Source organism: Crocodylus porosus, unplaced genomic scaffold (assembly GCF_001723895.1).
Source record: "Crocodylus porosus isolate Cpor-Errol unplaced genomic scaffold, CroPor_comp1, whole genome shotgun sequence".
Classification (NCBI taxonomy): Eukaryota; Metazoa; Chordata; order Crocodylia; family Crocodylidae; genus Crocodylus; species Crocodylus porosus.
This window is the reverse complement of record NW_017728943.1, coordinates 82,521,891-82,535,197: the sequence shown is the minus strand read 5'-3', so window position 1 is coordinate 82,535,197 and position 13,307 is coordinate 82,521,891. Positions and strand designations below refer to the sequence as shown.

The 13,307-nt window shown below is 49.0% G+C and overlaps 1 protein-coding gene across 9 annotated transcripts in view; it reads left to right on the top strand.

Moving 5' to 3' along the window:
- TJAP1 (tight junction associated protein 1) overlaps positions 1 to 13,307 on the top strand; it is a 44,382-nt gene that overhangs the window by 11,713 nt on the left and 19,362 nt on the right. For 5 of the 9 annotated variants that reach the window (XM_019549691.1, XM_019549686.1, XM_019549688.1 and 2 more), the window contains one exon: positions 12,258 to 12,332. The exons of 2 other annotated variants lie outside the window; for them this stretch is intronic. The gene's annotated coding sequence lies outside the window, so the exon portion shown is untranslated. Of the gene's footprint in view, positions 1 to 12,257; positions 12,354 to 13,307 lie in introns of all 9 variants that reach the window. 2 more of the 9 variants (XM_019549687.1, XM_019549690.1) reach the window with 1 other exon arrangement.

Below are 13,307 nucleotides of genomic sequence, written 5' to 3'. Positions count from 1 at the left end.
TGCTTGTCTCCTTCTATTTTTTCCCCTGCCCAGCTGTGTAGTAGGTTAGCAGTACGTGTCTGTTCTTATTCTTATAAAAGTAGACTTTGTTCTCTGGAGACTGCTAATCATGCCCCATGGGGGTGTAATCAGTTATAAGGTATTTAATACAGTGCAGGCGGGAACAGGCTGCCTGGCCGGGCTGGCAGATTGCAACACTACAATTATAAAGGGCCCTTTTCCCCCATTCACCCGCCTACCAGTGGCAGGATGAGGGCTGCACCTTGAGAGGGTATTACACATCTGAAAAAATAAATGTGGGATGGGGGAGGGAGAAGGGAAGCTGCAAAGACGATGCCTATTCCTGGAAGCAGGAGAGGGAGATCTGAATGCTTGCAGAGTTCAGCCATTGCAGCTTGCACCGTTGAGACCTGGGAGTCTGGGAGCAGCTGGAGTGAGCATGGGTTGCTGGGGGTGGCCCTTGGCAACTGGTAGCAGCGGAAGGGGCTTCCTTCCTCTGCATGAAGGCTGAGATGGGTTTTCTTGGTACACGTGGTTAGTGCTGAGGAAGCACTGTCTTCTACTCCCTGTGACTTTGGTGCTTCTGTACACTCTGCTGGTTCCTGCCTGCATCCTGAGGGCTAGATATCTTTATAATTCCTATTCTTAGTGCCACTATCTTGTGGGGTCCGTGTAGGTGGGGAGACCCCATCTAGTGTGGTGTTGTCCCCAAACACTGAACAGTTCCTAGCTGTCTGCTCTTTGGATCTTTAAGAGGAATGCGTGAGGTGGAGAAAGACTGTCCTAAAACCATCTCTGAGCTCCTTTCTCCTAGGGGTGCACTTCCCTCCTCTGCAACCTTCTGTTATCCATAGGTGAATGTCCTCTTCCTCTTTTCCAAGCTCTACCTCTAGTGAGTGCAGCTCATCTGCCACTAAATTACCACTGCTATGCTCTGGATCTTCTGGGATTAGGGAGCAGTAGCTCTGCTCTTCCCTCTGCCAGGTTCCAGTTCTGCTGTAGGGATGTGGTAGCCCTTTAGTTCTAGTTGGGGATAGTGTTGCTACTTAATAACCTCAAGAAAAGGGTGAGAGAGAAGTAGCTTCCTGGCTAGGGAGCTAGGGTGCATTTGTAACTCTGTTGAGCCCACTGAGGCTGTGTGAGAAGATTGCCTTGCACAAAGGTTACCAAGCACCTGAGATTTTTGTGCTCCGACTGGGTTCTGCTTGTTTTGGCACAAGTGACTATGCGGTGCACTGACGTGGAGAAGGAGGCATCTTGTATAACTGAGCACAGAGCAGTTTCTCCTGCCAGATCCCCTTCACCTTTGCTGCCCCATTGAGGGCAGAGAGTTGTTTTGTACCTTAAGGCAAGGTTGCGTGTGAGACCAGACACTCAATAAAGAAAACTAAGGTCTCTTGCAAGAAGCTGAAGACCCTGGCCTTTCACAGTGGCTTTGTGCCCAAATGCACCCATTGGCTTTGCACCTTTGTTGAACTCTACCCATTTCTGTCACCAAGACTCACTCGCAAGGTTGTCCATTAACTTATATCTAGGAGAAGGAGGGAAATGCCTTCTGGGGCTACTCCTCAGCTCTGCCTGGCTCTGGATGTTACTTGTGCACAGATAGATTCTCTCCTTCCCCTCAACTCCGTGGCTTGTATTTTTCCCTTGTTAACGTGCCCTATGCTGGTTGCCTTGCCCTACAGCTCTGGGAAATACGGTTGCTCTCGCTGTCCGTTGGCTAGTTGGACTTGTGGCCAAGGCAGGGCTAAGTGGCCAGGCTGGTGGGTATGAAGGCAGCCAGGTGGGTGCGTGGGCTGGCCTGCTTGTTTGTGCCGCCTGCCTTGCGTGGAATGTGGTGTGTTTGCCTTTCTCGGGCTGCGGTCGTAGACCACATTCCTGCGCAGCAAGTCAGCGCGCAGCAGGCGGCGTGCTGTTCATGCCCTGCAGCTACATGCTTTCAGCTCCACATCAAAGGTGTGTTTGGTGTGTAGCTTGTGCCATTCCTGGCCACACCTGGAGGCCTGCAGGCATGGGAAGGGGAAGGGGAAGGGGGGGCGGAGCTGGGGCTGTGCGCTCAGACGGCATTCAGGGTTCAGACTTCTCGCGTGTGGAAGCGCAGCAGCCAAGTCTCTGCTAAACCACATGAGGAATGCGGCAAGAGCATGGAGTGGCACGGAGTCACTCCAGGGGCATGTCCTAGCAGCAACATTGCCTGAATAGGTGCAGCAAAATAACTCGAGCCTGCTGCCTCTGAATGATCTGGCTGTTTGCTTGGATGTGTGTATCGGGGGAAGGGAGGAGTTAATTTTGAGCAGTAAAGCCAGTTAAGGTAAATTCGTTCCCCTGCAGGCTCCAGCCCAAGTGGCAGATGATTGGGTGGCTCATGCCATCCTGCAGCACTTGGTACAAAGTGCAGATGAAATAGTGGAAGGAGAGAGTAGGAGAGGCTCCAGAGCCTTTGACCCATGCAGCTGATCCTTCAAGTCAGAGATTTGAATGTCTCATTGCCATGCATCCAATCCCCCTAAGCCAAGGTTTCTTAACTTTTTTTGTGCCATGGACCCCGTCTGGTGAAGCCTATGGACCCCTTCTCAGAATAATGTTTTTAAATGCATGAAATAAAATACATAGGATTACAAAGGAAACCAATTATATTGAAATACAGTTATCAAAATACATTCATTTTGCCTACATTCATAATTGAAGGAAATGCTAAATTTCAGTTAGAGGTTAGTGAAAATAAAGATGTAATTTTTTTCCCATCCAAGTTCATGGACCCCCTGAAATCTATCCACAGACCCCTTGGGGGTCCGTGGACCCCAGGTTAAGAACCCCTAGGGCCTAGGGGGTAATTTTTTATTTATTTATTTGATTTAAATGAGGGTTTGGCTCTGTTACTCCTGCCTCTTTCTGTTGCTCAAATCTGAAGCAACCAGTGCCTTGGTAGCACCTCCAGGACTGGAGGTCAAACAGTATGAAAGTTGAGTGATGACTGTAGTTGCGGGGATGCAGACATGTGATACTGTGACCCTCTTCCGAACATCCTGGGAGGAGCAGGCATGTGGCAGCCTGGCCATGTAAGCCATCTGCCCTGGCAAGGCCTAAGACTTCATTGTCTGGGGTGGGGGTGGGGGGTGAATTCTGCCATGGCCCGGAGGAGCAGTCTGATTCCTGTGGGACTGTGCTCATGGCTTTTGGAGGAAACAACAGGAAACACACTTCCTTTTGGTGTATTGTCTGCCCTGGGGGAGACTCTCGGTCTCTGCAGTTCCCTTCTTGGGAACTCCCAGCCACCCCAAGGGCTGTGACTGCAATCCAGGCCAGTCTCTCTCAAAGCAAAACCGCTGCCATCTACGATAGGCCTTTCTTGCTCCCAATGTGCATCAGGCTTTCTGGAGCACTTCGGTTTGCCAAGGTAGTTCTTGTTTCCTCCCTAGCCAGTTTCCAGATCTGTTGCCAGTGGCAGCCAAACTTCTTGCTCTGCATGCCAGATCCCACGTATGAAGTTGGTTCCTGGGCTGGACTGATCTAGTGAGCACAGCCATGTTATCTGGCCTCTGGTGCCCCCCATGGCTCTGGAAATTTAGCAGCAGGGGAATGGTAATTAGCACTGCCACTGATCCCCGCCTCCCAGCTGCCAAATTTCTGGACCATATGAAAGCCCCACACATATGAAAGCCCCACAGGCTGGATGACAGCTCCACAGGCTAGATCTTGCCAGTGGGCCAGAGTTTGAGCACCCCTGTGCAGCTGGCACTGATGTTCACTCACGTTGTCCCTATTGGTGTGTCCAGTTGAGTGTAGTCCTAGTTGAGTAATGAATTATTGAGGTGGCAGGAACAACAGTGCTCTATACAACAACATATGGTTTTCATCGTAGGACTCTCATCTGAGGCCTTGTGGTCAGAAAAGGCCCAGAAATCACTCCCACTGGGTTTTCTTCTCCCTTGCACTCCATCACTTGATTTGTGTACCTCTGGTCTTTAGGTCTTCTTAAGTCTGAAATAGCTCTCTTGATGCTATTGATTGACCCTGTGACCATGACTAGCTGTTGTGCGTTTTGGCTTACTCCTTGTTTGCTGTGAGAGAGGCTGTTGCTGTCATCCTTGGGGGTTTTGCTATAGGAGTTGGTGCTCTTCAGGTAACTGGGAGGGTTTTGCAGGGAACTGAAGTGAAAGGGAGATAATATTGGCTAGGGAGAGGGAAGAATGGTTCCTTTAATTTCCCATCAGTCACTGTTAAAGAAAAGTTGCAGATAGATGTAGCCAGTTCTTAAATTCAGAATCCAGGCTGCCTTGCATGTTGTGTCAGGGGTTGTAGGGTTTTGATCCAAAACCTCCACGTGAGACAGCTGCTTCTTACAGTTCAAGGGTTTTTGGTGATATCTTTTATTGGACCAACTGTAGTCAGGAGAGATGTTAGATGAGCTTTCAGGCACAAAGTGCCCTCTTTCCTCAGGTCACTTCTTCACTCTGTGCCCAACTTCTCTCCCAACTATACAGTTTATCCATTCAGTAAAAGAAACATGCATGTGTGCACATGTGCACTCTGTAACCCCTTTTTCCTCCCGTATTTCCTGTGCAGTTGGGACAATATTCCAACTCCTATGATTCAGGCAGTGAACAGCTCTCAGAAAATAGCTAGAGCTCCCCCTTGTGGCTAATGAGGGGAATGGAGGGAGCACAGGACAAACTGGACTCTTGTTACCTGTGGTTTAAATAGGGACTATAGAGTCTTATTACCTGAATTAGCTTTTGTGACCCCCCCCTTTGCTCTTATGAGTTTAATGCTCATTTGCTTTCCGCTCTTAGCACTACCCCATCCCCCATCTATCGATCTGTCTCTTTCCCCCACCTCCCTTTTCTTTTGTATTCTGATTTCTCTCCTCCTTGTATTCTACTTTCTGCATGTTCTTTCACAGTATCTGACTGAGTGAACTTGTATGCACGAATATTTGTGCACTCACTCATTTGCTCACATGCACTTTCTTTCTGTATTTGATTTAGTTTGTGTATAAAGTTGCATATCTACTCTGATTGGCAGTAGGTCGCAATAATCAATATGTTGTCCCAAGCCCTGGTGTTCCAGGAGGGTTGCTGTGGTTCCTTTGTCCATAGCAGATTCTGCAGCCCATGGTTGTGGACTTTGCAGGGCCCTGTGTGTGGCTGCTGGACGAGGCAGAGCAAATGAGCAGCCTGTGCTTCACAAGTTTGGTCAGCACAGCCCTCTCAGCAAAATAACCACATCCCACAGATGAGCACTGGACTCTCAGTTTCTTGAATGTGTTTTACAGTTTGGCACTGAACTGTAACAGGGCAGCCTGCCTCCTTTAGGAGCCATGGGGCCGAAGCCAGCCAGACAACCTCTCTTCCAAGTTGCAGCAGCTTTAAGGATGGTGTGTGTGAGGAGGGGTAGGGAGATCAGCAGGCAAGCTGGAAATGTGGACTTAATGTGCAGCAAGGCCTGCAGCGAGCTCAGTCAGAGAAAGGAGGCTCTGTGAAGCAGCTCTTGCTTTTTGAGGAGGCTGAGGACTTTTTTCACTGCTGAAGCAGGTATAGATTTAACCTCCTTGTAACTAACCATGATCTGTCCTGGTTGGCGGCGTGGGGAATCACATTGGAGACTAGGCACTTAGCTTTATGGCCATGTCAGCTTCAGCTGCGGGGCCTGGTGTTGCCCTTGGCAAGTTGATTTCATGGTAAGCCTGAAGTGCCAGGTCTTCATTGCAAAACTCTACAGCTGTTGGTTCAGAGTTGATACCTCTTATTAGACCAACTAAGAAATTGCAAAAAAAAGTGTTTTTCTGCAAGCTTTCAGGTACATGTGCCCTTCCTCAGGCTCAGGGAAAATTTAAAGATGGTAAAAGTCCACATAGGTAGAAAATAAACTTCATTTTCCACAGAAGTCTTTGTTGCAGCTCTCCCCAGCATGAGGTCATTAGGTATTTGGTGGTTAAAAATCCTGCCCTTGTTCTAGCTGTGCAGGCTGGCCCTGAGCTAGGTAATATGTGTAAACTTCAGCACAGCCATAGGAAGGATGGCTGCGCAGCTTGATGCTGCAGGGAAAGCAAGCAGAATGCTATCAGAAGTAAGGAATGGGTCTGGGAAGGGAGAGCACAACTTTTGGAAAGGGGGCAGACAGCCTTCTTGATTGATGTTCCCTTTATACTGCTGTCCTGGTAGAGGAAGCAGTGCCCTCTGCTCTTTAGGGGAGGGAGTGATATACCCCTGCCTAGGAGTGCAGCTTGCAAAAAGAGGCTGAGTGAGCCTACAGTTGCCCTTAGCTTGGGCCTGGGATGGATTGTGGCTGTCTTAGAAAGTGTGGACTCTAGCACAGTCCCCTAAGCAACTGAGCTGGGCTGGAGGCTGAGAGAACTGTGGGTGGCAAACTCTGGCTAGTTTACTTCAATGCCAAAGGGATGCACTCTGGGTCTCCACCCCACTACAGTGATTGTACCGCCCTGCCTCTAACAGAGCTGGGAGCAGGGGAATTCTGTGCATGCTCTGGCCTCTGGCTTGGACCTGAATTAGCTAGCCCCAGTGTACTTTTTCCTCCTTATTCTGACCACATGGCGTAGAGAAACTATTGCTTCCAGCACGTAAATCAGCCTGCTCTGATCCAGGTGAAGTGCTGTGCACTGTGACACAGATGACCTGCACTTGTACCAGGGACAGCAGTGACCATGGACCAGATGGTGGAAGGCTGAGGGGCTGTGTGGTCACATGGGGCATTTATAGACATGCTCATCAAACGAGCTGTAGTTAAAGTACCCTCACCACCATTTTTCAGCACAAAGACACCAATACGCATGATGCTGGAGTCTGCTGGAGAATGGTAATTATCATGTTCCAGCAGACTCAATTAATCAAGTCTGCTCTGACACGCTGTAATTACAGCGTGTCAGAGCAGCCTTGCTTTACATGTATAGGTGCTTATGGTGCCAGGGTGACTTCACCATCCAGCATTAGTAAGTCCTTGAATAAAGAGAGGCATGGATGCAGGTAGTAGAATGAAGAATGGCCACCCTGTTCCAGTGAAAGATTGGGCAGCAGCTCCACTCCTAACTTCCAGAGGGTGAGGATTGCCGGATGTGGTCACTGAACAGAGAAGGCTTTTGTGGAAGCTCAGGGTCAGCTTTGTATTCCTCTCTTCTAGTTTAATGGGCTTTTTGCTCCTGACTACACCTCAATTTCTGTCAATAATGGCCTTCCTTTCAGTACTAGTTGGTCAAGCGCTGTTACAGGCTGTGCTTGAGGAGAGCTTTCATAAGCAATACCTGGGCTAGATGGAGGGAAGGGAAGGAATCTCCATCCAGGGACCACTCTGGCACTGTTCTTACATGGCCCCAAACTGGTAGATTTTTGCTGCAATTTGATTTCAGCTGCAAGCTGTGTTCGCAGTGCTGTACAGAATATGGAACATTCCTTTCCTAAAAAGCTTTCTGTGATGGATGACAGAGAGGATGGCTCTGGTTTCCATGGCAATGCTTTTAAATTTGACTTTGCCCCCTAGGAAATGTAGGACTTCCAGCTGGCTGGTGTGTGAAGCTCTTTCAGAAGGAACAGGGAGTGAGGTCATGCCATGCTGGTTCTCATCTGCTGTTGGCCGGTGCTGCTTCTTTCACTGGGTTCTGGAGAACAGGGGAAGGGAACATTCCCCTGGGGCCAAAAATGGTGTCTGCCATGTGAACTCTGCAGCTGGAATCGTGGACATGCACTTAATTATTCAGCCCCAGATGCAGCTGTAAATCCACACAATGGCTAGGCCTATGCCATCCTCTGCCTCACATCTCTGACCATCTGTTGGTGAAAGGGTAATTAAACCAAACCAGTTCTTACTGCAGTTGAACCCTAGGAGCAGTGAAAATGGAGCCTGACATAAATATCCTTCTTCCAGTAGGAAGTCAGAATTGGAGCTGTATTTTTCACTTATTTAAAATATGAGAACATTTGACTCGCTGCTGCTCATTTATCTGCTTCTCTGTGTGCTCGCCCTCTCTTCCCTCTTCCTCCCCTCCCCTCACCCCCAACCATGTGTTTTCTGGACAGAGGTGTGTGAGTCTGTCCAGTGGAAATCACAGCATGACATTATGCCTGCAACTTAATTTCCAGAGGTCAGTTCCCCCCACACTGGTGACTTCTCCATATGAAGCTTCCTGCAAATACACTTCAGCATGGGAGTGAAACCCGTGTCAGAGCCCATCGTGTCTTTTGATCAATTCCCAGCTCTGCCACTGACTTTTTTGCAGTTTTTTGTGCAAGCTTCCTGTGGTTCAGTTTCTCCACCTGTGAAATGGATCTAGCTTTTGCTCACCTGGTTGTTGGGTGGATATTATGAACACAGATCCATTAATGTTCGAGCAGTTAGGGAGGAAGTGCTATTGGAAAGAAATATGTTCTAAGAATTGTAAGATACTAAAGATGCTGATCTGAGGTAAGGATAAAACACTTGATCCATTGCCAGAAAGGAAATGCATCATTAATAGGGCTGAGCTTCTAATAGCATGGGTTGGGAGAAATTGTAATTTCTTCTTTCCCAACAACTGCTGCTGCTGTATCCCATGTGTCTATCTAGAATATGTTACCTGGTGGCCAGAGCTTCAGAGTGGCCCAGTCCAGCCAACAGCAACCGAATGAAATTGTAACTGCTTGTAACTTTGCAGGATAGCTGTCACTGATGAGAAAGAGTTGCTTCTAAGGGCAGCTTAGGAGGGAAGGACTTGGTCTCCTGCTGAGACCCTTCAAGGGAGACTGTTTTTTAGTGTTTCTGCAACTGCATTTTGGACAGATTTGGAGGGAAATAATTATTCCAGATTTATTGGTTGTCTTCAGGCCAATGTGCAGTGTTGGGAACAGGAATGGGTAGCTGCTACTCCCTTTTGCCTGCAAGAGGTAGGCTGGCAGAGGTAGGGGATATCGTGTCACCCCATTGTTCTTAGCAGGGTGCTGCCTACCTGAGCTGGGGGGTAGGGAAATAGTTTTTAACATCGGGTTGATTTTATGCTGATAGCAAAAATGGGTTATCAGTAAATTATTCATGGGAGACTCAGGCCTTCTTCACACACAGCTTCTGAAGTCTGTTTAGCTTAATCAGTAAAACTGTTGTATGGATAATTAGCACGTCTCTTGTGCAGGCATTCTTAGTTCAATTTTAAGTGCTTTGATATCAGTTCATTATGGGGTGCCCTCTAGCTGAACTGGGAGTGCCCATGTAGGAGGGTTACACTGATTTACCTTTGTCAATTTCCAAACCAGATTGGGTGAATTAAAACAACGTGGGTGTAGGTGAGACCATGTTGGGGGGAGCTGCTCCATTTCATTAGGTATTTAATGGAGTGCAACATTACCCAGAGCTGTGCTGCCCTGGAATGAGTCTCCTATTCTGCAGCATTGACAACCCCTGCAACAGTGTAATGGTCCTTTGGGTCCCTGATATCATTATGGGGTGAGTGACATCTTGGGCTGTGGGATTCAACAGGGCAGCTGGCGTGGATTGCTGGGGATTAGATCACGTTTATGGAATACCTTTTATGAGGGCTGAGAACACTGGCCAAAATGTAACTGTTCTTGCTTTGTGTGCTTCAGTGCTTCATTTTAGATTCTAGATCCCAAGAAGGCATTTTATAGGTTACTCTTTCTCCCTCCCATGTCTGCCCCCAGAACATGAGCTGGCAGAGCACTGAGGAAGGAGATTCCTGCTTAATGACTTGTTTAAAAGCTTTGTCCAGTCACTTTCTTGCTGTTCTCCAAGCTGCTTGCTTGCTGCAGCTCTTGCCTTGCTGCTCACAGAGTGAGGAGTTAGGGCACTGGTGCCCTAACACCCTCCTTGGGTTTTGCTAGCATTTGCCTAGGACGTGACCTTGTGTCAACACTTGATTGTGCTTGTGCTGTCAGGGCCCCAACTCCAATCCTCTGGAAGTGCTGACCACTCACCTGACCCCTGTGAACTATTCCCTAAGAACACGGGAGATGCTAATGTATCTCCCTTTTAAAGACTTGCAGCAAAGCTGCTAAATGTCCTTGCTTTATTGCTGCTGCTTCTGCCTCAGGATGCATCCTTAGTTCTGCCTATAGAGCAGAGCTGTAGGAGCACAGATACTAGGAGGTTTTGTTTTGGGAAGGGATAAAAAAACAGGGGACACAAATATGTAGTGTGTTTGGGGGAGGGAATATATGTAAACCAGAGACTTGCTGCCAGACCACCTTAGAGGTCTGTTGAGATCACAGCACAAGTTCAAGCAGGCTTGTGCTGCTCTGATATTTGCCTTCAACCACCATGTTGTGCAGTAGGAAGTGACCCAGATGACTTGGTAGATGACCTTTCTGTCTGAGCCACTCTTTGGGCAATATTAGCTGGAGTCCTTAGAGAGAGAGGCAATTAGTTGCTTTAGTCTAAGTCAAGCAGAAGGCAGGGTAGATGTACATCTTGTGGACTAATTAAATTGGAGATGAATCAGCATCTGATCAAGCAGCTGTTGCTCATGAAAGCTTATGCACCTCTGATTCAGTTAATCCATAAGGTACATGTCTACCTTGCCTGGAGCTGTTAAAGAGCCTTTAGTTCTTCTTAAAATTAGGGTGCTAGGGTTGCATGTCTGACCACATCCTAGCTTGGCTATTTTCTTCATCACTTGTATTCACCCTACCTTTTAGTTGGATATCGGGTTCTTTGCCTCGCATCCTAACCTGTTGTATAGTGGTGCTGTGAGCTGCTGTTCGGCTGGCGCTACATTTCTGTAATGTGTGGATGCAGTGACTTCTGAGCACCATTGAAGTTTAGAAAGGGATTCAGGATGTAAAGTGCTGTTGAAATTGAAACCACAGTAAGTAATAGGATAGGTGTCCAGGGAACTGGAGTGAGGCTGAGCTGAAGAAACAGTGATCCTCGTTTTGGAGAACAGCTCTTAGTAGGAGCCAGGCTTTGCCAGGCACCTGGGCTGTTTGGTATTATGCTGCCCCAGGAACAGCTCTTTAATGAAAGACTGCCTGAGGAGGAACCTGGATTGTGGTGAAATCGGGGATGGTTATGAATATCAGATACCTTATGGTACCTGTTATATTAGCCTTCCTGACTGCCTTGCTGGATCAAAAGAGATTTTTAGAAAAGGAGACAGGAAGCTAAAGCAAGGGGCAGCCCCTCATGCATGGTAGCCAGGTTTATAGGTGTGAGGAAGCTTTAACTCCAAAGTCATGGCTATTCTGCCGAGGCTGAGAAGAGGGAAAGAAACTGAGCTGTCATGAGCTTTACAGGATCCCAGGAGTTGTTGGCTGTGCTAGACTGGCACTTGGTGACTGAGAGCCAGGGTCTGTGCGTCCCCTTTGGGAGAGGGAAGGGGTGTAAGTTTGAGAGGCGTCTCCCCCAGTACTCTGTGTAAAAGAAATGAATTGCTGTTACCCCAGTGTCCTCTGTCCCTCCACGTGTTTGCTGCTGAACCTGACTGCTGGAAGTCTTGGAGTTGTTGCCGCACATGATTTGTCCCAGTATGTTTTCATCTGTTAATGACCTCTGGAAGGGGATTTGAGCTGCTGCAGGGGTTAGCTTAGGAACAGGAAGGTGATGACTCTTAAGAAGTATTGCTGCTGGGAGGTGGAGAGGGCAGGTCCAAGGGACAGAATGAACCAGGCCTCTGACCAGGAGCTACATCCTGCTATGACATCGGGTTGCCGTGAGCTGCTCTGGCTGGCAGCCTCAGGGCCACAGCCTGCCTTTGACACAAGGTTGCTGACAGCTTAATGAACAGGGGGCAGAGCTGGCCTGTGCTGTGCACCCAATTTTAGGGGCTTGTTTTCTCCTCTGCTCAGCCCACCCTTGCTCAGATAGCCCTGTCTGCTCACATGTGTGAGCCTCCCCTCCTCTCCACTCCACTCCGCTTTGCTCTAAAATGAGGCCTCCTCCATAATCTTAGGAAAGTATCCAAAGGGAGATCCCAGGTATCATGTGCATGGGGCCTCAGCTGTGGTGCTGCTGCCAGCAGATTCAGAAAAGTCAGCAGCCTGAGCTTATCTTGCCTGGGCTGCTTTGCTGACTACAGTCTTCCTGGAGTAAGAGGGGCTGTATGCAAGTGCTAGATAGGGATATAGCTGAGGGGAAAGGTGCAACCCTGCCATGATTTCTGAAGCTGTCCTGCCGTAAGGTAGCAGCCCAGTGCCTTGGCAGGGTGCTGCTGGCTCCAGCCCTGGCGTGTGGCTGTGTATTGCTCCGCGCATGCCCATGTAGACTTGCGCGTGTCACTGATAGGTGCCTGACACTGAGTTTCCTTTCTCATGTTTCAGGAGCCGTTGGCCAGATGCTGCTAGATGCCGGCAGGCGAAAAGTAGATTTGGAGACAGGAGGACAGCGATGTTTGGGTGCGTTGTCACTTGGGATCTGTAAGTCCTTGTTCTGAGGGGAAGTTACCTAAGGATGCTGAATTGCTGTAGTAGTGGTCTCTGATTGTGGGGGTGGGCCGGGGTGGGTAGGTATGTTATGAATTCCAGGGGTGTGGTGGAGGGAAGTGCAGTTGTCTTTCTCCCAACCCATTGTAAAAGGCAGCTGACCTGAGATGGAAGGTCGTGGATGCCAGGAGGGGAGGGAGGCTAGTCGTATTGAGACTAAGGAGTTGCCTGCAAAGAGATGGAGCTTGTTAATTGTGAACACTCCTGTGTGGATCCCTGTGGGCCATTAGTAGCAGATCTCCTGGGGGAACTCCCCCTGTAAGTCTGGTAGTAGCCATGTGGTGCTGGCGATTTCTGGCAGTTGCTTCCTGCTGGCCCAGTGGAAGTGGCATTGATCCAGTGTGCGTGGGAGGGCGCCTCTTTATGGCTGAGTAGGTTCGAGCTCTGCTGAGAGTTAACTTGCTTTTGTGCCCTGAGGGAGGTAGCTGTGCTGTTGTGAAGCTGCCTTTCCTGTGGTAGTCAAGGCCTGAAGACAACATGGTAGTAAGGAAAGGGGCCAGCCCGCTTGTTGGGGCAGGGCCGGTGCCAGGGTGTCTCTTCAACTTGTTCCAACAGAGCTCAAGCTGTACACAGTCCTTGTTGCCCGCCTGCTCCTTTCCCCTCCTGTCTGGCTCTCCCTCTGTGCGAGTGCAGATGCTCTCTGCCTCCTCAGACTAGGTGCCAGAACCAGGGGAGGTTGGCTTCAGGCAGGCATTGGGAGAGGCAGGGCCCAATGGATTTGCTTCAGTGATGGTAGCTGTGGGGAAATGGCTTTCTGTCTGGGCTTTTGCATGGTTGCTGTCCTATTCCAATACCCTAGGTTCAATAGTTGCCACACTAGGCTTGGTCCTTTAGACAGTTTCATAGTTTCTAGGATCAGAAGGGACCTGAGCAGATCATCTAGTCTGA